The sequence below is a fragment of the Rhinopithecus roxellana genome, chromosome 13 (assembly GCF_007565055.1).
Source record: "Rhinopithecus roxellana isolate Shanxi Qingling chromosome 13, ASM756505v1, whole genome shotgun sequence".
In the NCBI taxonomy this organism is placed as follows: Eukaryota; Metazoa; Chordata; class Mammalia; order Primates; family Cercopithecidae; genus Rhinopithecus; species Rhinopithecus roxellana.
Genome location: NC_044561.1, coordinates 61,109,789 through 61,133,982, shown reverse-complemented (window position 1 = coordinate 61,133,982; position 24,194 = coordinate 61,109,789).

The following is a 24,194-nucleotide window of genomic DNA, read 5'->3' as shown; positions in this document are numbered from 1 at the left end:
TCCAGCAATTTGAGCACAAACCACATATGGCATGCACAATTCAAAAAATGATTTTTTTAAATCTCACTTGTACAATTCTAAGTTTCTTGGAGACCCTGGTTAAGAAGCTAAAATATAAATTGATTATCATTTTGAAAAACCTTTATAAATGTAAAATTTCTGGATTGAAGGGATTCCGCTACACTGATAAATGAAAGTTAGCCATGTGTGAAATTGTGCAACTCAAAATGGAGTCACTTGTGTTAAATTAAACAAAAAAAAAGAGAGAGAGAGAGAGAATTCTGACAAATAGAGCCAGGAAAAGCCATAAAGAGAAAGTCCTCACACTTGTATCCCTGATAACAAACTATAAAATACGACTTTGCAAAAACCATTATTGTGCACAAGGGCCATTGCAACCTTACACACAAAAAATTACTGCAAGGACATCTGTCCAGCAATGTCTGTCCAACCTTGAACTGGCATCACCCTTGTTATTGGTATTGGTAGCCAAACATAATTATCTCAAAACAATTATGCAATCCTCCTTACTTTTTTTTTTTTTTTTTTTTTACCTCTCTGAATACGCATATCGCTTACTACGGCATGCCTATTCCCATTGCAATGTCCCCATTCCTGAACAAATGTCATTTTCTCTTAGCCTCTCTCTGTCTGTTATTTAGGTTGACACACAGTTAACAAATATGAAAGTTGGGTGTCCATAACACAATGGCTTTTCCAAATGACTTGTGAATCATTCAGATTGTGTTCTTCAGGAATCCAAGACCAAAATGTCAAAATATCCAACTTGAAAACAGTATTCAGGGAGTTGCTTCTGATGGTAGGAAACATCCCAGATATCAATGTGGCATGTAGCACTACTTCTTTCTTCTATCATTTGTTAATCATCAATAAAGATTCCTTTTTTGTTTGAATCATATAGATTATAAAACATCTATTTTCCCCTCAAATATAATTTGGTCATTTGTGTTAATTCTGGGGGAAATTAAGTTTTATTTTGGTCTTGTTAAGTTTGAAATGACTATTGAACATCCATGTAGAAATATCAAATAGGTATATGCATTTGCAAGTCTGGAGTTCTAGTGTAAGTCAGAGATGAATATAGATTAGTATAAAATGAATTAAATAAAACAGGGTAAAAAAAAGTTCAAGAATTAAGGTCAAGGGATTACAATATTTTTCTGGATGAAATGAGGCAAGAAACAATCAAAGTAGACTTACGTGGCCAATAAGAAAGACAGTTTAGGGTATTGTGATGAAATCCAAGAGAAAAGTATACTTCCAAGAGGAAAAAAAAGATCAGTTTTAATAAATGCTGCTAAAATATCAAGAAAAGGAAAGGGAAAAGTATGTTGGATTTAGAACCATAGGCAACCTAGACAAGCATAATCTCGGTGTAGTGCTGAGGTCACTCCAAACTCACTAATCTGAGTTTGGTAATAAGGAAGCACAGAAAAAGATTATGGTGAACCCTTTCAAGAAGTTTTGCCTGAAAGTAAACAAAGAAAAAAGATGATAGCTGAAATGAGACTTCAAGTCAAGGAGGCATCTTTTATTCAAGATAAGAATAACAAAAATGTTTATATGCTAATGGAAATAAAACAATACAGAGGAAGGAACCAATGGTAAAAGGGCAGCAGAGATGATTTTATAATCAGAGCACTTAAATCCTAGAGGAATGAGATTTGCAATAGAACAGAGATAATTTCATCTCAGGTAATAGAAAGGTGGAGTATAGATGGCCATTTTCTTCTGGGAATATAAGAGAACATCCATCAGCTTCTATTTTTTCAATGAAAAGAAGCAACTTTGAGAGCTATTATTAAAGAAGGAACCATGTAGGAGGTCTAAGTGCATAGAAGGAGAAGCAAGGAAACAGTAAACTATAATATCACAACAATTATAACACAAAAATGACAGGATAAATGCCATGGGAAATAGCAGAAAATGCTACGATGTCATCAGAGAAAGAAATCAAATCCAAAATGAAAAATGGAAACCTTAAAGGAGCAGAAAGTGCTTGAGCTGAATAATAAAGGAAGGTATCAGAGTGGGCTTGATGTGGGGTGTACAGTCCAGGATAAAGGAACAGAATGAAGAGAAGAAGGAACGAGGAGGAGTACACCTTAGGATGGTAGTTCAATGTCAGCATTCTTATCTGGCTGTAACCCAAAGGAGTGGCAAACTCAAAATGAAGATTTGAATGAAGTCTAGAAGTGTCATTTGAAAATTTTGGATATTATTTAATTGAAAATGAGAACCCTCAGATAATCCCCCATTCTATTCTGCCCAAACTTTGCATTTGTACCTGGATGACAGTATTTGCTAACTTTTCCTGTATTACAGTACAGTTAACCTTTACTGTTAATTATATGATCATAAATCTATTGTTTTCAACAGATTGAAAACTTTCCAAAAGCATTGTGCCATCTACCAATAGCCCCCGAGTATTAAATGTTCTTGGAATATAATAAATGCAAGACAGATTTTATTTTATTCACAAATAAAGCTGGACATTATTAGGACTTATCCATAATAGCAGCACCCATTCAAATACAATCTGAAAAATGAGTTACTAGAAAAATATCCACCAGGTAGAAGGTGGTTTCATAAGTCCTGGGTAGATTATTAAGATTCTAACCTAACTTAGAAATACTATTGTGTGCATTTAACATGACTCTAAGCAAAATGATAACAAATAGAATGCTTTTAATGTTTGGTAATATTGAGACTCCTAAAGTATGCTCTTCAATTTAAAACAACAAGGTAACCAAGTGAAATATAAATATGTATTTTGATTTTACTACTAAAAGAGATAAAGAATGAGTGGTATTCTGCCCCTCCATATCCTACGCAAGTAGCCAAAAACACTTGTATTCTAAATTTAAGGCCTTTGGTCTAAGCAAAGGGACATAAGTAGATTATTTCTATTTCTGGGGCCCTGCTAAAGCAAGCCCTGCAGCAGTGAACATGACTCTTTTTTTTTTTTTTTTTTTTTTTTTTTTTAACTTTTCTTCCCTAAGGAGCAACTTCTTTCCTTATTCTGATCATTCTGATGGAATTTGTCCAATGCCGTGCCTCCTGGGCTGGCCAATCCAAATGATTTTCTCCCTGGTCTCAGTGGTCACTTCAGGAATGAGCTTATATTCTAGACCAATCAGAACATTTTCTGAGACTTTTGCAAAAACTAAGAGTAAAGTGAGCCAAGTGCTGCTAGAGCCACCTCTGCAGTCGGTAGGGTCATTCTGCTTGAGAAAAAAGCCCACATAGAGAAAATGAGGTCAAAGAGCAGAAGGAAATGGATGTTGTGTTAACCTTTAGTTACAAACATGCCTAAAGCCAGGAGTACTTAGGGAGCTCCTATTTTATTAAGGCAATTGCTATGGCCTGAATGTGCTTGTCCTCCTCACCCCCAAAATTCATATGTTAAAACCTAATCTCTAAGGTGATGGTATTAGAAGGTGGGGCCTTTGGGAGGTGATTAGGTCATTAGGGTCACACACTCATGAATGGGATTAGTAATTTTATGAGAGACCCTAGACAGCTAGCTAGTCTTCTTCTACCATGTAAGGTTAGTGAAAAGATAGCCATCTACAAACCAGGAAGCAAGCCCTCACCAGACACCAAATCTGTTGGTGCCTTGATCTTGGACTTCCCAGCCTTCAAAACTGTGAGAAATAAATTGCTATTTACAAGGTATCCAGTCTGTGATATTTTATTATAAGAGCCCAAACAGATGAAACACCTAAACTCCCTTTATGTGCCTAAATGAGTTTGAGTTTTGATCTTCTACCGTGCAACTGAAGGAGCCTGACTCACATAAGCCACCACCAGGATTATTTGGAAGGTGGAGATCTACTGACAAAAGAGGGATCCCAAAGGATTATAAATCATTCTACTATAAAGACATATGTACAGGTATGTTTATTGCAGCACTGTTCACAATAGCAAAGACTTGGAACCAACCCAGATGCTCATCAGTGATAGACTGGATAAAGAAAATGTGGCACATGCACACTATGGGATACTATGCAGCCATTAAAAGAATGAGTTCATGTCCTTTGCAGGGATATGGATGAAACTGGAAACCATCATTCTCAGCAAACTAACACAGGAACAGAAAAGCAAACACTGCATGTTCTCACTCATAAGTGGGAGTTGAACAATGAGAACACATGGACACAGGGAGGGGAACATTGAGAACACATGGACACAGGGAGGGGAAGATCACACACTAGTGGCTGCCAGGGGTTAGGGGGCTAGGAGAGGGATAGCATTAGGAGAAATACCTAATATAGATGATGGGTCGATGGGTGCAGCAAAGCACCATGGCATGTGTATACCTATGTAACAAACCTGCACATTCTGCACATGTATCCCAGAACTTAAAGTATAAAAAAAAAATAAATGAAAATTAAAAAACAAAAAGAGAGAGAGAGAAGCTGTTGCTGGCAGCTCCCTGAACAATGGAAAAGTGACTCAAACAAGAAAAGAAGCTGTGAGTAGTATTTGCAACTTGGGGTGATAAAAAAGGTTTGAAAGTTTCCATAAATAACAAAGAACTAGGTCCCATTTGTTTGCAGCTCCCCAGATAGGAATGGTTTTCAAGCTGTACCTAGGGAATCTGTATACCAGTTACTGGGCTTTAGAAATCTTGGTGAAAATCCCTTTCTCCAGTTGACACAGAAGAAGGTTGGTCCACCTCTGCCCCTGATGTACTAAAAACCAAAACTTCCTTCAAATTTGGGGACTTGTAAACTTTACAGAAGTTTCTCCCCCTGTGATGTTCAATACTGGGCATTGTACAGCCCTGATGACTTAGAACTTAAAAGTCAACTTAGAATACCACATTGTTTTATTGTTTTATATACTTGGGGATTATGTAGAAGTTTTATATCAAACACATATTTCTAAACCAATGCCTATTTCAGACTCTGTAAAATCGAAACCAAATGTGCTGAGTCCTATCATCATTTAATTCTTCAAAAATATGATATTAATAACATAAGCATTTTAACTTGATTTTTCTCAAATTCCTCATCAGCCTAAATTTCACTTAGTATTATACTGAAAGTATTTATATACATTCTGTGTTTCAAAAACAAAAGGTCAACATTTTTCAACATTTTTAAAATTACAGATATGTACTTATGTAAGAGAAAGTTTCAAACAGTGAAATTAGTCTTCTCTGCAGAAAAATCATTTCCAGTTACCTACTTTAGCTAAAATCCCTTTTCTTCCCCAAATCGTCAAATTACTGATTTTCTTAGGATGCTGTGTATGCTATTTTTAGCAATACAAAATTAGAAAAGTATGTGAAACCATAAGTCTATTATTAGAAAGAGTAAACTAATTTCAAATCATAATTCACATAATTAAGTCTCAGTTTGAGTCCAAAGTAAAAATAAGCTTTTGAAAAGTAAACCTTTAATACTACACTTTTAATGAGATTTTTTTAAAAAAAGAAAAAAGTCATGGGGAATGTGCTTTCAGGGTAAAAAAAAAAAAATCAGACTTTCAAAAAGCTAGAACTTTGCTGTTGCAAAAGAAAGTTCACATTCAAATGATGCAGATCACCACAACATTCAACTAATAGTTTCTTTTTTTTCAGATTCCTAATGTTGAATACAGAGTTCCAACCTTACTCTGCGGCCACTTCCCCCAGTTACTTAAGTGAACCATGAAAAACTCTCGATCTTGTTAAGATTTCTCTTTGTTACATTAGTGTGTATAAAATTATGACATTTTGTGTGCACAAATCTATCTGCAAATTAATGAAAAAGAAGAAAAAAGGCATTGCTTCCTTTTTTTCTGGATCTAGGCAACTTGAATCAATGTTTTTTGCTTCTAAGTAACAGAAACTCAAGGTATCCTATGGAAAAAAAGAGAAAATTGTTAAGAAAAATCAAGGACATCTCACAAACATCAAAGGCAGCTTTGAGATTCGGCTTCTCAAGGAGTACTGGAATCCTCTACTTTGTACATCTTCATGTACAAGGTGCAGAAGCACTTAAATGACATGGTTTGCCACAATTCCTAATTTGCACAATTTATCCCAAATGGCAGCTAGAATCCCTTAAACCTGATTTTAAATTTCTGGAAAGCAGGACATTTTGGCATAGGTTGAGCCAAGCCCTGGTCCAATCTCCTATCCTCAGAAGATAATAGCATAACATAAACATAGGTATATAATATAAATTCGTATTTTAGGGGCCACCCCCCAAAAACCTGATGACAGATGTAGGGAAGAGTGAAGTGTGTTCCTGGAGAAAGAGATCCCCAAATGCACCTATTCCAAATACATTTTTAAAGTGTATATTAAAAGGAATGAGGTTTTTAGTGGCTGTCCTCTTTTCAAAGTGGCTTTTGTGTTTAATCAATAAGGGAGAATTTCCTTTTTTCTGCATGATAAGTCTTGTATGAAATAGGCTTTATGACCTCAGAATTACAGTTTCAGGAAGCTACCCTCTTGGCCGACCTCCATATACTTCGGGTTGTACTAATTCTTGTAACACAAATGTGGAGAGAGTGGGTGGCAGCCAGCAGCACCCAGAATACTTCATTGTGACTAAGTTCCACAGAATGACAGAATAAACAGGGATTTTTGTTCACCTTGTATTTTTTTAAAAAATAAGAATAAAGTAGTTCTAGGAAGGACTAATGCACTTACTTTTACTTTGGAGTCAGTTTACATAAAATTGATTGGGCATAAATTTTTTTCCACTGAGATATGGGATTTATTAAAATAGAATTTTTATATCTTTCCATAAGTGTATTTTTATTAGGCTTTATTAAACTATGGGAAATAAAAATCATAAAAAGCAAAGTGTGTTTTAAACAGAAAATTAAGGACCAACAGATCCTTTTTTATCCAGCTTTATTGAGACAGAATTGACAAATAAAATTGTACATATTTAAGATATATAGTCTGATGATTTTATACATTCATGCATTTTGAAATGATTACCACAATCAAGTTAGTTAACACATTCATCACCTCACATAGTTACCGGCTAATGTTTCTTGGAGACTTTTTATGCCAGTGGAAAAAGAGTACAGGCCTTGGAGCCAGCTAGACCCAGGCTCAAATCCTGACTTCTGCTTTCACTTTATGTTTTGATATAGCCATGGATGATCACCTTAAATTGTCTGAATCTCATGTTTTTCATTCATATTAAATTTCAAGAGTAGCCTTCAAAGTAATGCTGATATCAATTCAAATTGATATCGTATGTTGCTGCTGGGAGGGTGAAGTAGTACTCTCCCATCAGCACTTCCTCAGAAGGTTAAATAAACACAGCATGAACCTATGACCCAGCAATTCTATTCCTAGGGTATATGCTCAAAAGAATTGAAAACATATTTCCACACAAAAATGTATACACAAATGTACATAGTAGTAGTATTAATAATATTCAAAAGGTGAAAATAACTCATATTCCCATCAGCTGAAGAATGGATAAACAAAATGTGACATATCCACATGAAGGAATACTGTTCAGCAATGAAAACAAATGAAATGTTGAAATAAAGTATTGATACATGGTACAACACGGAGGAGCCTTAGAATGAATTAGCCTAGATGAAAGAAGTCAGTCACAAAAGACCATCTACTGTATGATTCCATTCACAGAAAATGTCCAGAATAGTCAATGTGTAGAGACAGCATGAAGATTAGTGGTCGCCTAGGAGGAGGGAGAATAAGAAGTGATTCTGGGCCGAGCACGGTGGCTCACACCTGTAATCCCAGCACTTTAGGAGGCCAAGGCAGGAGGATCATGAGGTCAGGAGATGGAGACCATCCTGGCTAACACGGTGAAACCCGTCTCTACTCAAAATACAAAAAGTTAGCCAGGCATGGTGATGGGCGCCTGTAGTCCCAGCTACTCAGGAGGCTGAGGCAGGAGAATGGTGTGAACCTGGGAGGTGGAGCTTGCAGTGAGCCGAGATCGTGCCACTGCACTCCAGCCTGGGCGACAGAGCAAGACTCCATCTCAAAAAAAAAAAAAAAAAAAAAAAAAAAAAAAGTGATTCTTAATAGGTACAGGACCTCTTTTGTATGCACTGTAATGCTCTAAAATTATATCATGGTGATGGTTGCACAACTCTACTAAAAAACATTAAAATTATATACTTCAAATGGGTGATTTTTATATGTGAGCTATATTATAGCACAACACTTTCAAAATGTAATAATGTATGAACATATACATAATAGTTCACAATTCATTTGTGCCAGGCTAAATTGCATATCAACCTTCCCTTCACATTCCTATTCATATCACTTCAACTTACTTTAGAATAAATAGGAATAGGAATAAAAGAAATCATAACAAGTACTCTAAGTGCTATTTAAATGCCTAAATAGTATTAGTAACACTGACCAGTAATAACACTACTAATAAAAATGTATTGCTATTTCTTATAATTTATTTAGCATTTACTATATTGTAGGCTTAGCATTTTATATTCAAATTAATTTAATACTCCTAACAATCCTCTGACAAATAAATGTTATTAATCTGTTTACATATGGAGAAATTGAAGCTCAAAAAGTTTTGATTAATTGCCCCAGTTTATAAGTTCTAGTAAAAAGTAGAAAAGATGAAATTAATTCCAGGCTGGGCGCAGTGGCTCAAGCCTGTAATCCTAGCACTTTGGGAGGCCAAGACGGGCGGATCACAAGGTCAGGAGATCGAGACCATCCTGGCTAACCCTGTGAAACCCCGTCTCTACTAAAAAATACAAAAAAAAAAAAAAACTAGCCGGGCGAGGTGGCGGGCACCTGTAGTCCCAGCTACTCAGGAGGCTGAGGCAGGAGAACGGCGTAAACCCAGGAGGCGGAGCTTGCAGTGAGCTGAGATCCGGCCACTGCACTCCAGCCTGGGTGACAGAGTGAGACTCTGTCTCAAAAAAAAAAAAAAAAAAAGACATTAATTCTAGCTGATTCCACATGCCAAACTCCTAAACAATATTTGGCCTCGCCTGCCATAGCCTGATAAATATGTGTAACTAATTTTAAAACATCTTGGTTTGATCACAGATTCAGAATTTGCTCAAGATCCCAGTGTTCACCCAGTTGGTGCTAATACTGGAGCAATGCCTCACCACGTTGGCAGGAGTCCTTCTGAGATAATATTGTGTACGCAAATTAATAATTATGTATTAATGTACCATCAGAAGATACAAGGTTACTTCTACTTTGAACTGTGGATTTAAAAAAAAAATTGTGACAGGAAAGATGCAGTTTCTCAAAGTACAGCTTTGTCTTGCGATATTACCAATAATTGACCAGGAGCAGTGGCTCATTCCTGTAATCCCAGCACTTTGGGAGGCCCAGCAGGAGGACTGCTTGAGCCCAGGTGTTTGAGTTCATCATAGCCAACATAGTGGACCCCATCTCTACATAAAAATTCGTTGGATGTGGTGGCGCATGCCTGTGGTCCCAGCTACCTGGGAGGCTGATGTGAGAGGGTCACTTGAGCTTGGGAGGTCAAGGCTGCAGTGAGCTGAAATTATGCCATTGTACTCCAGCCTTGGTGACACAGCAAGAGCCCATAGCAAAAACAAATAAGGATGTTACCAATAATAATAATAGAAGTTAATATTCATCAAAATGCTAACTATAACCTAGGCATTGGTGCTTTACATGAGTTAACTCATTTAATCCCTATAACAATACTATAAACTAGGTACTATTATTATCTTCTTATAGATGTGAAATATGAAGCAGAAGAAAATAGCAGAGCTATGGTGTCAGGCTGTCTCGCTAGAGCCATACCCTTAATATCTACCCTATAGTCACTCCAATGCTTCAAATTTGTTTCAGTTAATAAAAATTATTAAACAATGTCACAACTAAAATACACAAATAAGAAGGTCATATGTTGTCTACAAAAATTAAAAATTTCAGTGTTAAGACAGCTATGTTGACAAAAAATGGAAATATTTTAGAAAACGTAGTCATAAATATATGCATCTAAACATTTCTAATGTTGCTTGTGTAAAGACTTTACATTTAGAAATCTCATGAGTCCTCTCTGAAGTAGAGGGAAAAAGAGAGTGGGGGACAAAGAAATGTCACTATCAGACACAACTGGCACTGACATACCAACAAGAATAGGAGAATCAAGATAAAGTGAAGGCCTCTTGACTTACTAATCCCCAAAAGCTGTTCTTTGACTAAAGGGTAAAACTGCCACAACTGTAGAGTTGTAGAAAGAAGAGGACTTGCAAAAGTTTCTATCAATCAAGAGTAGGCTGATGAGAAATACTAAAGCAAGAGCTGTAACTGGCTTAGGTTGGTGCTTGCAAACTTGAAATCAAAAACCACGTAGAATCACTTCAAAATGGTGAGCAGAATGACAGAAATGATTTCAAGGTGGTATTCTGAAAAACAAAGTAATTAAGACAGGAATCTACGAATATACGCTGACTCCCAAGTGTTTGGACTAAAGACAGAAATGAGTCAAGTGGGTCAAAGGGCAAGCAGAACAAACAGAGACCAAAGCAGAAAGCTGACTGAGATTTTTTCCAAAGCAAGTAGGATAAGTCTTGCACCACTTCAAGCCTCCACAAATGGCAGTTTTCAACTTGAAGTCTCAAGTTTGTTGAGGTTTCAAAGGTTTGAAAGCAATATCAAGGATAAGTTTATGTGCTTGGGGGTGGTTAGCTTTCTTTTTAACAATATTTAATTCTTACCAACAGAAGACATGGTTTTGGAAAACTGGCAAGACACAAGATAAACTTCCAGAAGACATTACTCTGTTGGCTCCATACTCTGATGTGATCCCATAGTAAAAAAAATAGGGTATGTGGCCGGGCGCGGTGGCTCAAGCCTGTAATCCCAGCACTTTGGGAGGCCGAGAGGGCGGATCACGAGGTCAGGAGATCGAGACCATCCTGGCTAACACGGTGAAACCCCGTCTCTACTAAAAATACAAAAACTAGCCGGGCGAGGTGGCGGGCGCCTGTAGTCCCAGCTACTCGGGAGGCTGAGGCAGGAGAATGGCGTAAACCCGGGAGGCGGAGCTTGCAGTGAGCTGAGATCTGGCCACTGCACTCCAGTCCGGGCGACAGAGCGAGACTCCGCCTCAAAAAAAAAAAAAAGAAAAAGAAAAAAAAAAAATAGGGTATGTGTATCAAAACTGAAACTCAACGGTAACAAAAATAATTGATAACCACAACACTTTCTAGCATACATTATTAAACTCTATGGTTGATGCTTAAACAACACAGATTTGAACTGCACAGGTCATTTATATACAGATTTTCTTCCACCTCTGCCACCCCTGAGAGAGCAAGACCAACCCTTTCTCCTCTTCTTCCTCCTCAGCCTACTCAGCATGAAGAGGATGAGGATGAAGACCTGTATGATACTTCCTCTTCCTTATGATTTTCTTAACATTTTCTTTTCTCTAGTGTACTTTATTGCGAGAATACAGTATATAATACACATAACAGATAAAATATATGTTAATCAATAGTTCATGTTATCAGTAAGGTTTCCAGTCAACAGTAGACTCTCATTAGTTAAGTTTTGGGGAGTCAAAAGCTATACATAAATTTTTAACTAGAAGGGGGGCCAGCACCCCTGAATACCACATTGTTCAGTGGTCATCTTAGTTATGAGTGTGATATGAATTGTGGTAATCTGAAATAAAAACTTACTTTTGGACATGGAAAGGAAAAAGATAAAGCAAACTACTGCAAAGCAGAAAACAGTACCTGTAGTTACCATTGTCACCTCATGTCACTAAAACTCACATAATCTAAGGAAATACTGTAGAATACAGACTTTTCAAACAACCTCATGAAAATAATTAACTTGTGTCTGGTATACAGTTAGGAAATTTATATCACGAAGTATAATTTGAACTATATTAGAAAATTATATTGTAAAAATGGTGACTTTATACTTAATCAACTTGGAGACCTCCAAGCTAATTATTAGCAAACACAAGACTGATGCCTAATACTTATCCCAAGCAAATTTCTCAAAGTTAAATCTATTCTGGAAACTGGAGAGGAAATGAAAATACTGAGAAACATCACTGCAGTGCTCTCAATGAAAACAGATATTTTTATTTGGACCAAGTAAATAGCTTTCTCAAAGATGAACAAATTTGTTTATTCTAAACCAGTTGAATAAACTCAAGTTTATTCCTCAAAATGTATTATAAATAATTTACCAGTGATGTGCCATTCTAAACCAATGGAATAAACTCAATTTTTCTTCAAAGTGTATCTTAAATAATTCATTAATGTTGTCAAGTAGATAATTAATACAACATTAAGTAAATCTTAAAGTGAACAAAAGTTTGATAATTAGTTCAACCTAAAGAAACCTAACTCATTGACTAGACTGGCACCATTTTGTTCACGAATGTTGGCATGTTTTCTGGCATTATCCTTCTGACTATGAAGTATCTGTGCATTTCAATTTTGGGTCAAAAGATAATTTGTTTGTGAAGTAGATTAATACTAAATTGCCAAATGTGGCACATCATCATGGATTCCATTGAGATAAAGTCAAAATATAATTTTGTAAATTTTGTGTGTCATGAATTATACTGAAGCTACATACACAGAAAAATATAAAAGAAGCAAATGATAAATATCTATATAAAGTAAAGAGCCAGCCTCTAGAGTAAGAAGAAACTGGATTATTTAAATCTCAGTTCTTCAATTTATTTGTTGAGAACGTTAAACAATTTACATAACCCTTTTCTACCTCAGTTTACTAAACCACAAAATAGATTTAATAATGCCTGCCTTGCATTTGCTAGATTTACATAATATATTTAATTCCTTTAATGTGGTACTTAGTATATACTGAATACTATAGGAATTTCTGCCCTTGTTAGTGTTATTATTTGTTTAATTATTATCATACTTTGGACTCTTTTGACAAAGAAATCAGAAATTGTGGTGTATTCTTGATTTAAATTCTTTACCTCTTAATGTAATTTTAACAACATTTTGTTATTAACCTCATAGCTCAAGACTCTCTGCAAATAATGGATTCCTTCTAATCCCTTACCCCAACAACCTATAACTAAGTTTTGTCTTCTTTCTGCAACGAATGTTGTGCTTATTTTCCTCTTTTTGTCTTCTTTATGTTGCCTGTCTTACGGGTCACATCTTCATCCCCTCTTGATCATCCTTGTACTCTTGCCTCCAATTTCTTTTCTCCTATCCCTCCTTCACCCTATCTATAAATAATTTTCCTAAATTACATCTTTGATCATAACATTCCTCCATTTCAATAAACCCTTTTTGGTTTCAAATTGCCAATAAAGTTGAATCTACTTATCCTTGGGCTGAAAATACATTTAGTTCAAGCATATTTTTCTGCAATAGTTTTTAATCTTTGGAAAAAATACTAATTTTGCTTGAACTCAAGGACAATAGATAGCATTCGATAAACAAGCTTCAAAAAACTCAAAGAAAACTTAGCTACTCTGAAGGAATTAATTGTATTTGCCAACACGAGGGAGGCAATGGTACATTTTGTTATGCATATCTTAGAACAAGGGTAAATTATGAAGTTCATTTATATGTGTTCCTTTTTTATCTGTTGTTGATAGTAACTACTGATGTCTTTAGCTATAGTATACAGATATGCACAATGAATATGAAATCTCATCATACTGTTTTAACAGGCTCTAGCCTTTGATTTTATGAAACAGATATAACTAACAGACTACATGATGGTCTTAACTGTATCCCTAATAATGGACGTAGAGTAGCTGACTTCACACCCTCCAGATTTTCTTAATCTCATTAAGCTTCTTTTTCACATATTTCTTTGCTAATTCTTCTAACTTATCTCTAAATGTTTTTGTTCCAGTTTTTTCAGTCCTTGATCTTCTTTTTATAAACTTGTTCCTTAGGTGATCTTATTCAGTCATACGGATTTAAATATAACCGACGTGCCTTTATTTTCCAATTATTTCTCCATCCTCAGACTCTTTTGAGTTTTACATCTATATATTTAATTACTACTATACATCTCTTTGGATGTCTAAAACACTTAACAAAATAGTATTTGTAAAACTGAACTTTTGATCCCTTCACCAAAAGAAAAGGTTTGTTTTCTCCATGCCACAATGATGTCATCTTTAGCTCTTTTCACAAGCCAGGGTCCTTCATGCCTTTCTTTCACGTGCCTAGAATCCTGTGCCAGTCACTCTCTGGCTCTTAAAATTCAAGGTTAGTTTGAATGTCATCTCCTCAAAGAGGCCTTTCCAGATTATCCAGTAACAGCCTCTCTTTTGATATTCTCTATCTCAGTACTGTTCGTTTATTCCATGTAATTTGTTACAAGCTGTATTCCATTTATTGATAACTTTTTCATCTATCTCCTTTATCTGATTATAAATTCCATGAGAGAAGGAACAAAATCTTTTTTTTTTTTTTTTTAGACAGAGTCTTGCACTGTCACCCGGGCTACAGTGCAATGGCGCCATCTCGGCTCACTGCAACCTTCGCCTCCCAGGTTCACACAATTCTCCTGCCTCAGCCTCCCGAGTGGCTGTGATTATAGACACACATCACCACGCCCAGCGAATTTTTTGTATTTTTAGTAGATATGGGATTTCACTATGTTGGCCAGGCTGGTCTCAAACTCCTGACCTTGTGATCCATCCACCTTGGCCTCCCAAAGTGCTGGGATTACAGGCATGAGCCACCACTACCTGGTACACAGTGGCATCTCTGAAAATATTTGCCAAATGAATGAATAGATGAAAAAGAAAAAAAGACACTGGATGGGTATGTAAGATACCATTGTAAATGAGGATTCTTCTACTGGCTATCATTAATGCATCTGTATTGCAATTTAAGGAGTCTCAATATATAAAAGCAGAAAAATCACACTATAAAGGAAATGTTTTAACAGAAGATAATAACCACTTCATACAATATTCACATTAGTCTAAGTGCATTACAGAATTAACTTAATCCTGTCTACAAATGTATGGGGTATCAACTAGTATTATATGCATTTCATGAGTGAACACTGGGGAAGTTTGTCTTGCTAACAGAAACATAGCTAAAATTAGAAAATCAAGGATTTGAACACAGATACTTTTTCAGTGTCTGCATGCTAAATTACAATGATTTACTCTAAGCATTTGCTAAAATGCCTTTATATCTAGGCACCTATCTTACTATTTTAAACATGGTTTGATCTCCAAAACCACAAAGCACAAGTAAACCCTCAGAACTACATCTGTGGCACAAAATCAGGTACAATTTTATCCTTGTCCAGGCCTGACAAACAAGCTCTGCCAGGTTAGAACATGAGTGTCTGTTTCCCTCATTGATTTAAGTGGGCCTTTCTGGTCCAGTTCTTTCTGATTAAAAAAATCAATTTAATCATTTTAACCTATTTTTTGCACACTCATACATTCCTCCATTAGTTATCTCCAAAAGCCCTGTCAGCAATAATTGTATCTTCAAAAAATGACAAATTAAGAAAAGCTTATAAACTTGGCCTTAAGTATGAAAGTTAATGGCTAAGAGTGACTGTGTTTTATAATCCAATGTAGTCCTTAAAGAATTTTAGAATTATTGACGTCATAAAAATTTCATTTAATTCGAACTTTAGCATTAAATTTCAAATAAAACTAGTAGATATCGAATCCAATTCTTGGAATAGGACTTTACCTAGTATAAAAAAATAATTTCAAGAAAAAGTTATTTTGTGTGCTATGTACATATGATTTTCAAATACAATCTCCATATCTAGTGTTGCATTATTTTTTATTGTTTGTTTTTGAACACGGGATTTCCTTTGATAATGTGAATGAAAATAAGTGAAACACCACTACTCTGAGAGACTTGATATATATCTCCTGTATTTGCTTCCCTTTCTACCTCCCTGCCAAAAAACTATTTATGAACAGTATGGATGGTTATCTAGATTTTTTTCTATGTGAAGGTATTCTGGCATTTCATTTTATAAACTAGTTTTTAAAATTTTTAACCTTATCAGGGATAAATAGTGGTGTTATAAGTACCTTATAAACAAGTCAAGATTGGGTCAAACATGTACATTATAATTTTCATTCAGTTGCATACATTTAAATTCAGCCTTTACTTACATCTAAAAGGGATACATTTATCCTGTGAAGCTTAACGTTGCTCCTCATATAAAACACTCTGAGAAAATAACCCATTCATGGGAAGCTTGGTATTAACTATATAAATATTTTCTCATTCTCCCTTAACAAGAAAATATATTTATATTGGAAGAAGACCAATGTAGATAGCATAGACTGTTGATTATTGACTAAGGCATTGAGAGCAGAATGAAAGCAGCAAAATACACATTTGTGCAATCAATAGTAAATCTCCAACATAAGCAAGCCTTGAAAAGACCATACTTTACAAGAACTTGCTCTTGTCACACTGAGCATTAGATTTTGATGACATTCGTCATTTGAAATATAGTCAGTATGCTGTATTACTCCATAGTAATGCTTGATGTGATTATTACATTATGAAGATACAAAAATATAAATTAAAAATGACTGAACCGATTAACAAAATAAAAACTTCTTATAGTTTACTATATGAGGTAGGCAGAATGCTGTGACAGTCCCAATGACCCGTGGCCTTGAATAACGCCTTCTTCATGGGTATGTGTGGAACCTATAACCTGCTCATGAAAAAATGAATATGGCAAAGGTGATGAAACATCCCTCCTGTGATTATATCGTGTTATATGACAAAGATGAAGAGATTTAGAAGATGTAATTGAGGTCTGCAATCAATTGAATTTAGGTTAACTATGGACATACTATCCCGGATGAAGCTGCATAAGCAGATAAGATTTTTAATGAAGGGTATAGAGGCCAGAGACATACGAAGTTAGAGGGATATTGTATTTCTGGTTTCAAAGAAGCAAACAGCCATGTTCTTAACTGCCTATAACGTGGAGTGGCCTCTAGGAGCTGAGAGCCTCAGATCTAAAACTGTAAGGAACTGAATTTTGCCAGCAAACTGAATGGGCTTGGGAGAGGACCACAGCTCCAGGTGAGAACCCATCCCAAGATGACACCCTGATTTCAGCCTTTCAGAAACTCTGAGCAAAGAACCCTCCTGAGCAGTGCTCACATTTCTGACCTCTATAACTGAGAGGCAATAAATGGGTGCTGTTTTAAGTCAAAATTTTTGGTTGTTACACAGCATAGAAAACCAAATAGAAGATGGGACTTCTGCAATGAGGGAACAAGGACTTCTGAAGATCCACTCTTCTGTAAAAATGATAAGAACACCAGTAAAAATTGTCAGAATCAACTTTTTCAAAACTATAAGTAACCAAAATAGTACCAATTTGAAGAATGTTTATTCCATTTAAAAAAAGGCTGAATCTGGGTAAGGAAAGCTGTCTTCGTTGTATTTCAATGTGAATTAATCCCATCACTTTCTCTCTAGCTCTGAAGTGACCTTCCCTTGAAAAATAAATAGTTGTACAACAAAGATAGATATAAGAACTCTAGCCTAGCAGCCACTGATTGGGGCAAAGCAGGTTTAGAACTGTTTTAAACCCAAAAGTCCTATTCCCAGAGAAATATCATTACTGAACATGTCTGGCTGCTCCCCAGAAACCTCCACTCACAGGACTTGTCTTTATTTAACCTGGTTCAGGCTCACTCAGTGTGAATAACCTTTTCCCAAGGTTTGTCAGAAAAATAAAACAGTGGCAATTGTCTAACACAATACCTGCTTAAAGCAGGGATAATAATTGAAGAAAAGAAAAGGCTCAAAAGAAAAAAATAACTTCAAAGGAAAAGCTGTGGGATGAGATGCTCATAGGGGAATTTGAAAAACTCTGACATATTCCTGGGAATTGAAATGGTCATGAAAATATGTAAGGCTGTGTCCCTGCCTAGGAAAGACATGGAAAGTCCCTATCTTCTCACACTGGCTAATCTTGAGGATCTGTACAGGTAGAAAGTGAAGATTAAGGCACAGTTGTAAATTGCTGGAGCATTGAAGGTATGCACCAACACTCTTAAAGAGTCCCTTGGAATAGGGAAGGAGACATACTTTCAAGGCTTTTAAGGAAAACTCTGTCCAATCCAATCATTAGCTGGCCAGTAAGCTAACTGAGAAGAGACCTAGTGAACACATATGACAAAGAATATAGACCAGTAACAGCAGCAGCAACTACAAGAGCCAAAAAAAAAAAAAAAAAAAAAATTATAGGGGGAGAAGTATCTAATTTTCAGATATGCCATATTATACAATATGTCCAATTTTCCACCAAAGAATTGTAAGACATGCAAAGAAATAGGATGAATGGCCCAATACCAGGAAAAAGAATGAATCAGTAGAAACTGTCCCTAATAATACCCAAACACTGAAGTTGCTAAACAAAGATTTTAAATTGGTTATTATAAACATGTTGAAAACCATGTCTGAAGAACAAAAAAAAGTATGAGAACAATGTCTCATAACACAGTGACTATCAATTAAAAAAAAAACATTTAAATTCTGGAGTTATAAATTACCAAAACAATTGAAATAATAATCCTAAAATAAGACTGCCAAAGAAAAATACCACACTCAGCAAAACTATCCTTCAAAAACAAAGAAGAAATTTATATATCTCTAGATAAACATAAATTAGCAGAATTAACACTCGTACAACTGCTCTACAACAAATACTAAAGAAAGAGTGTCAGGCTAAAATAAAAGGATGCTAAACAATAACTCAAATCCAAATGAAGAAAGTAAAGTATACTAGTAAAGTTAACTGTCTCAGTTAAAGACAATACAAATGTATTTGTTGTTTGTAATTGTTTTCTTCTAACTAATTTAAAAGACAACTGCATAAAACATCATAGAGAACTATTTTGATGGATTTTTAATGTACAAATTCTCACATGAACGAAAATAGTCCAGAGGATAGAGAGAAAATGAGGTTACGTAAGAGTGAAATTTTGATATATAATTGAAATTAAGTTGGTATTAACTGAAATAGATTGTTATAAATTAAGATGTTAATTGTAATCTCCAGGGCAACCATTAAAAAGGTAAAAGAATAAGGAAATTACAAGGAATTAAGACAGTACACAGAAAATACCTATTTAACCCCAAATAAGCCAGTAATAGAGAAGTACAATCAAAAAAGACGTAAAACTTATAGAAAATAAAAATTAAAGTGGCAGACGTAGATTCTGTTTAATCAGCAATTATGTTAAATGTAAATGCTTGAAATAAGTCAATCAACACACAGATTGGCAGAAGGAAAAAAGTGACATCTAACTATATTCTGTCCACAATTTTAGATTCAAAGACACAAATTAATGGCATAAGTATACATATGTAACAAACCTGCACGTTATGCACATGTACCCTAGAACTTAAAGTATAATAAAAAAAAAATAATTGAAAATAAAGATGAAAAATTATATACTATACAAAGAGCAACCAAAGGAGAACTGCAGTGGGTATACTAATATCAAAATAGGCTTTAAAACAAAAACTTACTTCTAGAAACAAAGATATTTCATAACAGTAAAGGAGTCATTCCATCAGAAAGACATAAAAAAATTAAAATATACATGCACTAAAAAATCCCCAAAATGCAAGAAATAAAAACTGATAGAACTGAAGAGAGACATAGACAAAGCAAATGCAAAATCCAATAACTCATTTTCAATAATGGATAACACAACTAGTAGAAAATACAAAACTTTAATGTAAAAATTGAACAACACTATAAAATAACTCGATTTAATAGCTAGAGATTAATCACAGAAGGAAATTTGGGAAATTTACATTTATGTGAAAATTAACACACTCCCAAATAACAAATCAGCCAAAGAATCAATCACAAGAAAATTCAGAAAAACTGAGAGGGGTGAAAATAAAAACTAATATAGCAAAATTTATGGAATACAGCTAATGTGGTACTTAGAGAGAAATTGATGCCTGAAAAATTATCACATGTTGTGGGAAGTCAGGGACCCCAAACAGAGGGACCTGCTGAAGCTGTGACAGAAGAACATAAATTGTGAAGATTTCATGGACATTTATCACTTCCCCAATCAATACTCTTATAATTTCCTATGCCTGTCTTTACTTTAATCTCTTAATCCTGTCATCTTTATAAGCTGAGGATGTATGTCGCCTCAGGACCCTGTGATGATTGCGTTAACTGTACAAATTGTTCATAAAGCATGTGTGTTTGAATAATATGAAATCTGGGCACCTTGAAAAAAGAACAGGATAACAGCGATGTTCAGGGAACAAGGGAGATAACCATTAGGTCTGACTGCCTGGGAGCCGGGCAGAACAAAGTCATATTTCTCTCATTGCTGAAAACAGGTAAGAGAAATATCACTGAATTCTTTTCCCAGTAAGGAATATAAATAATTAACAGCCCTGGGAAAAGAATGCATTGCCAGGGGGAGGCCTCTAAAACAGTCACTCTGGGAGTATCTGCTTTATGTAATTGTAGATAGGGATGAAACACGACCTGGTCTCCTGCAGCGCCCCCAGGCTTGCTAGGATTAGGAAATTCCAGCCTGGTGAATTCTAGTCAGACTGGTTCTCTGCTCTTGAACCCTGTTTCCTGTTAAGATGTTTATCAATGACAATGCATGCACAGTGGGACATGAAACTTCATCAGCAATTCTCATTTCGCCCTGGCCTTGTGACCTTGCCCTGCCCATTTGCCTTGTGATATTTTATTGCCTTTGAAGCATGTGATTTCTGTGACCCACACCCTATTCATACTCTCCCTTCCCTTTGAAAATTGCTAATGAAAACTTGCTGGTTTTGCAGCTCAGGGGGCATCACGGAGCTTGCCGAAATGTGATGTCTCTCCCGGACACCCAGCTTTAAAATTTCTCTCTTTTGTACTCTTTCCCTTTATTTCTCAGACCAGCTGACACAGGGAAAATAGAAAAGAACCTAGATTGAAATATCAGGGGCTGGTTTCCCTGATAATCATATTTTAATCCTATTTTAAAAGAAAACCTAAAATCAAAAACCTAAACTTATCCCTTTAAAAAATTAGATAAATCAATGGAAGGAAACTAAACAAAAATAAGCAAAAGAAAATAAAGATTACAGCAGAAATAAATGAAGAATAGAAAAACAACAGAAATAATTTTAAAAAAGAAGAAGTTGTATTTTGAATCATGCAGTTCCAAAGATTCACATTTCCTGACTTCAAAACTTACTACAAAGTTATAGTGATCAAGATAATGTGGTCTTGGCATAAGGATAAATAAATAGATCAAGATAAAAAAAAAGATCAAGAAAATGGCAAAACTTTAGCTAGATTAATCAAGAAAGAGAAGACTCAAATTACTAAACCAGTAATGAAAGAGGGAACATTACCAGTTACCTTACAAAAATAAGGAGAATTAAAGAATATAATTCACAATTATACATTAACGAATTAAATGAAATGGACAATTTTCTAGAAAGACACAAAAATGTACTAAAACTGACTCAAGAAAAAATAAAACATCTGAATCAACCTATAGCAAGTAAGGATTAAATTAGTAATCACAAATTTTTTTACAAAAAAAAAGCACAGCCTTTGTTGGTTTCACTGATGAATTCTGTCAAACATTTAAAGAAGTAAGACCAATTCTTCACAAACTCTTGCAAAAAAAAGTGAAGAGGAAACACTTTCCAACTTACTCTCTAAGGCCTGTATTACCAGAATTCCAACACCAAAGACTAGAACAACTAGATATCCACAAGCAAAAGAAAGAAGTTGAACCCCAATCTTACATCATATAAAAGAAGTAATTCAAAATAAACCATAGATTTACATGGAAGAGCTAAACCTATAGAATTCTTAGAAAAATATACATACATAAATATTTGTGACCTTGTATTAGTCAATGTTTCTTAGACATTACACAAAAGTGCAAATAAAAGAAAAAAAAGCAAAACATTTACTTCATCAATATTAAAGCATAGATTCAAAAGATATCAAGAAAGTCAAAAGACAACCCATGTAATGGAAAAAAATATTTGCAAATCATACAGTTGATAAGGAACTGGTATCCAGAATATATAAAGAACTCTTACAATTCAACAATAAAAAGACAACCAAATTTTAAAATAGGCAAATTATTTGAATATAGATATTTCTCCATAGAAAACATACAAATGGCCAATAGACACAAGATAAGATGCCTAGTATCATTAATCATTAGGGCAATGCATATCAAAACCACAATGAGATTCCACTTCACATGCACTAGAATGGCTAAAATAAAAAAGACACTAGTGTTGGCAACTCAAGTTCTGGAGCAAAAACGCTTGGATTTAAATTTAAGTGCTGCCACCCACTGACTCTGACCACTATGACCACTATGACCATAGACATGTTAGTAAGCCTCCCTAGATGTATTAGTCAGGGTTTTCTAGAGGGACAGACCTAATAGGATAGTTGTACATACAAAAGAGACTTTATTAAGAAGCATTGATGCACAAGATCACAAGGTGAAGTCCCACAATAGGCCACCTACAAGTTGAGGAGCAAGGAAGCCAGTCTGAGTCCTAAACCTCAAAAGTAGGGAAGCCAACAGCACAGCCTTAAGTTTGTGGTCAGAAGGTCTGAGAGTCCCTGGCAACCACTGGTATAGGTCCAGGAGTCCAAAAGCTGAACTTTGGAGTCCGATATTTGAGGGCAGGAAGAATTCAGCACAGGGGAAAGATGGAGGCCAGAAGACTCAGCCAGTCTAGTCTTCTCGTGTTCCTCTGCCAGCTTTTATCCTAGACACGCTGGCAACTGATTAGATGGTGCCCGCCTAGATTGAGGGTGGGTCTGCCTCTCCCAGTCCACTGACTCAAATGTTAATCTTTTTTGGCAACCCCCTCACAGACACACCCAGGAACAATACTTCGAATCCAATCTGATCAAGTTGACACTAAATATTAACCATCTCACCAGGTCTCAGGTTTTTCATTTGCAAAAGGGTACAAATAACCTACTTACATCATAGGTTTGTTTTAATGTTAGTTTAAATAACAAAAATAAAAGAAAAAAATAAGCAGGGATTAAAAGATAAAGTGAATTTTAAAATGGTAGAAATAAATCAAAGAGCTAATCCTTTAAAAATCTTAATAAAAAACACTTCAGTAAAAACTCTTTCCTGCCCCTTCATCCAAAACACACCACACACACACACACACACACACACACACACTTAGAAATGGGAATGGTGAGGCCGGGCGCGGTGGCTCAAGCCTGTAATCCCAGCACTTTGGGAGGCCGAGACGGGCGGATCATGAGGTCAGGAGATCGAGACCATCCTGGCTAATACGGTGAAACCCCGTCTCTACTAAAAAATACAAAAAACTAGCCGGGCGACGAGGCGGGCGCCTGTAGTCCCAGCTACTCGGGAGGCTGAGACAGGAGAATGGCATGAACCCGGAGGCGGAGCTTGCAGTGAGCTGAGAGCCGGCCACAGCACTCCAGCCTGGGCGGCAGAGCAAGACTCCGTCTCAAAAAAAAAAAAAAAAAAAAAAAGAAATGGGAATGGTGAAATAACTATTTATTTTAAAAGATTAAATAATTCTAAAATTGGATATTTTTCTCACCTGTATACAACTATACTTAAAAACCTGATTAAATAAACGTATTTTTAAAACATGAATTACCAAACTGACTCTGAAATAGAAAAACAAAACAAGTTGTTTTACCAGAGGAGAAACTGAAAAAGAGTAAGAAATCTACTTCCTTTCCTACAAAAACTTCCTCAGAAATTACTAGGCTTAAATATTTTCATAGGTAAATATTAGCAAGCATTCATGGAACAGAAAACTCCATTGCTATTTAAAACACTCAAAATATAAGATAAGAAATTCTTCACAGTTCCACACAGTTCCACAGTTCCTAAAACTAAAAGAGAGGGCAATAAAAGGAATCTACAGGATCAAGGTTATCCACAGATAATGATTCAAATTCCTAAATAAAATTATAGTACAAAATAATCCAGTAATATCAAGTAAGGTCATCTCAAGAATATCTAGTTGATAGAATTTGAAAATCGATTAATATAATTTAACGTAACTCACAAGACAAACATGCATTGTGAAACAGAAATAGATACCCTTTATATCATACAAATGCACTCATATATATCTCAAAACTAGAGTTAGCATTGTTTAATGGAGAAATGTTATGAACATTTTCTGGTAGGCAG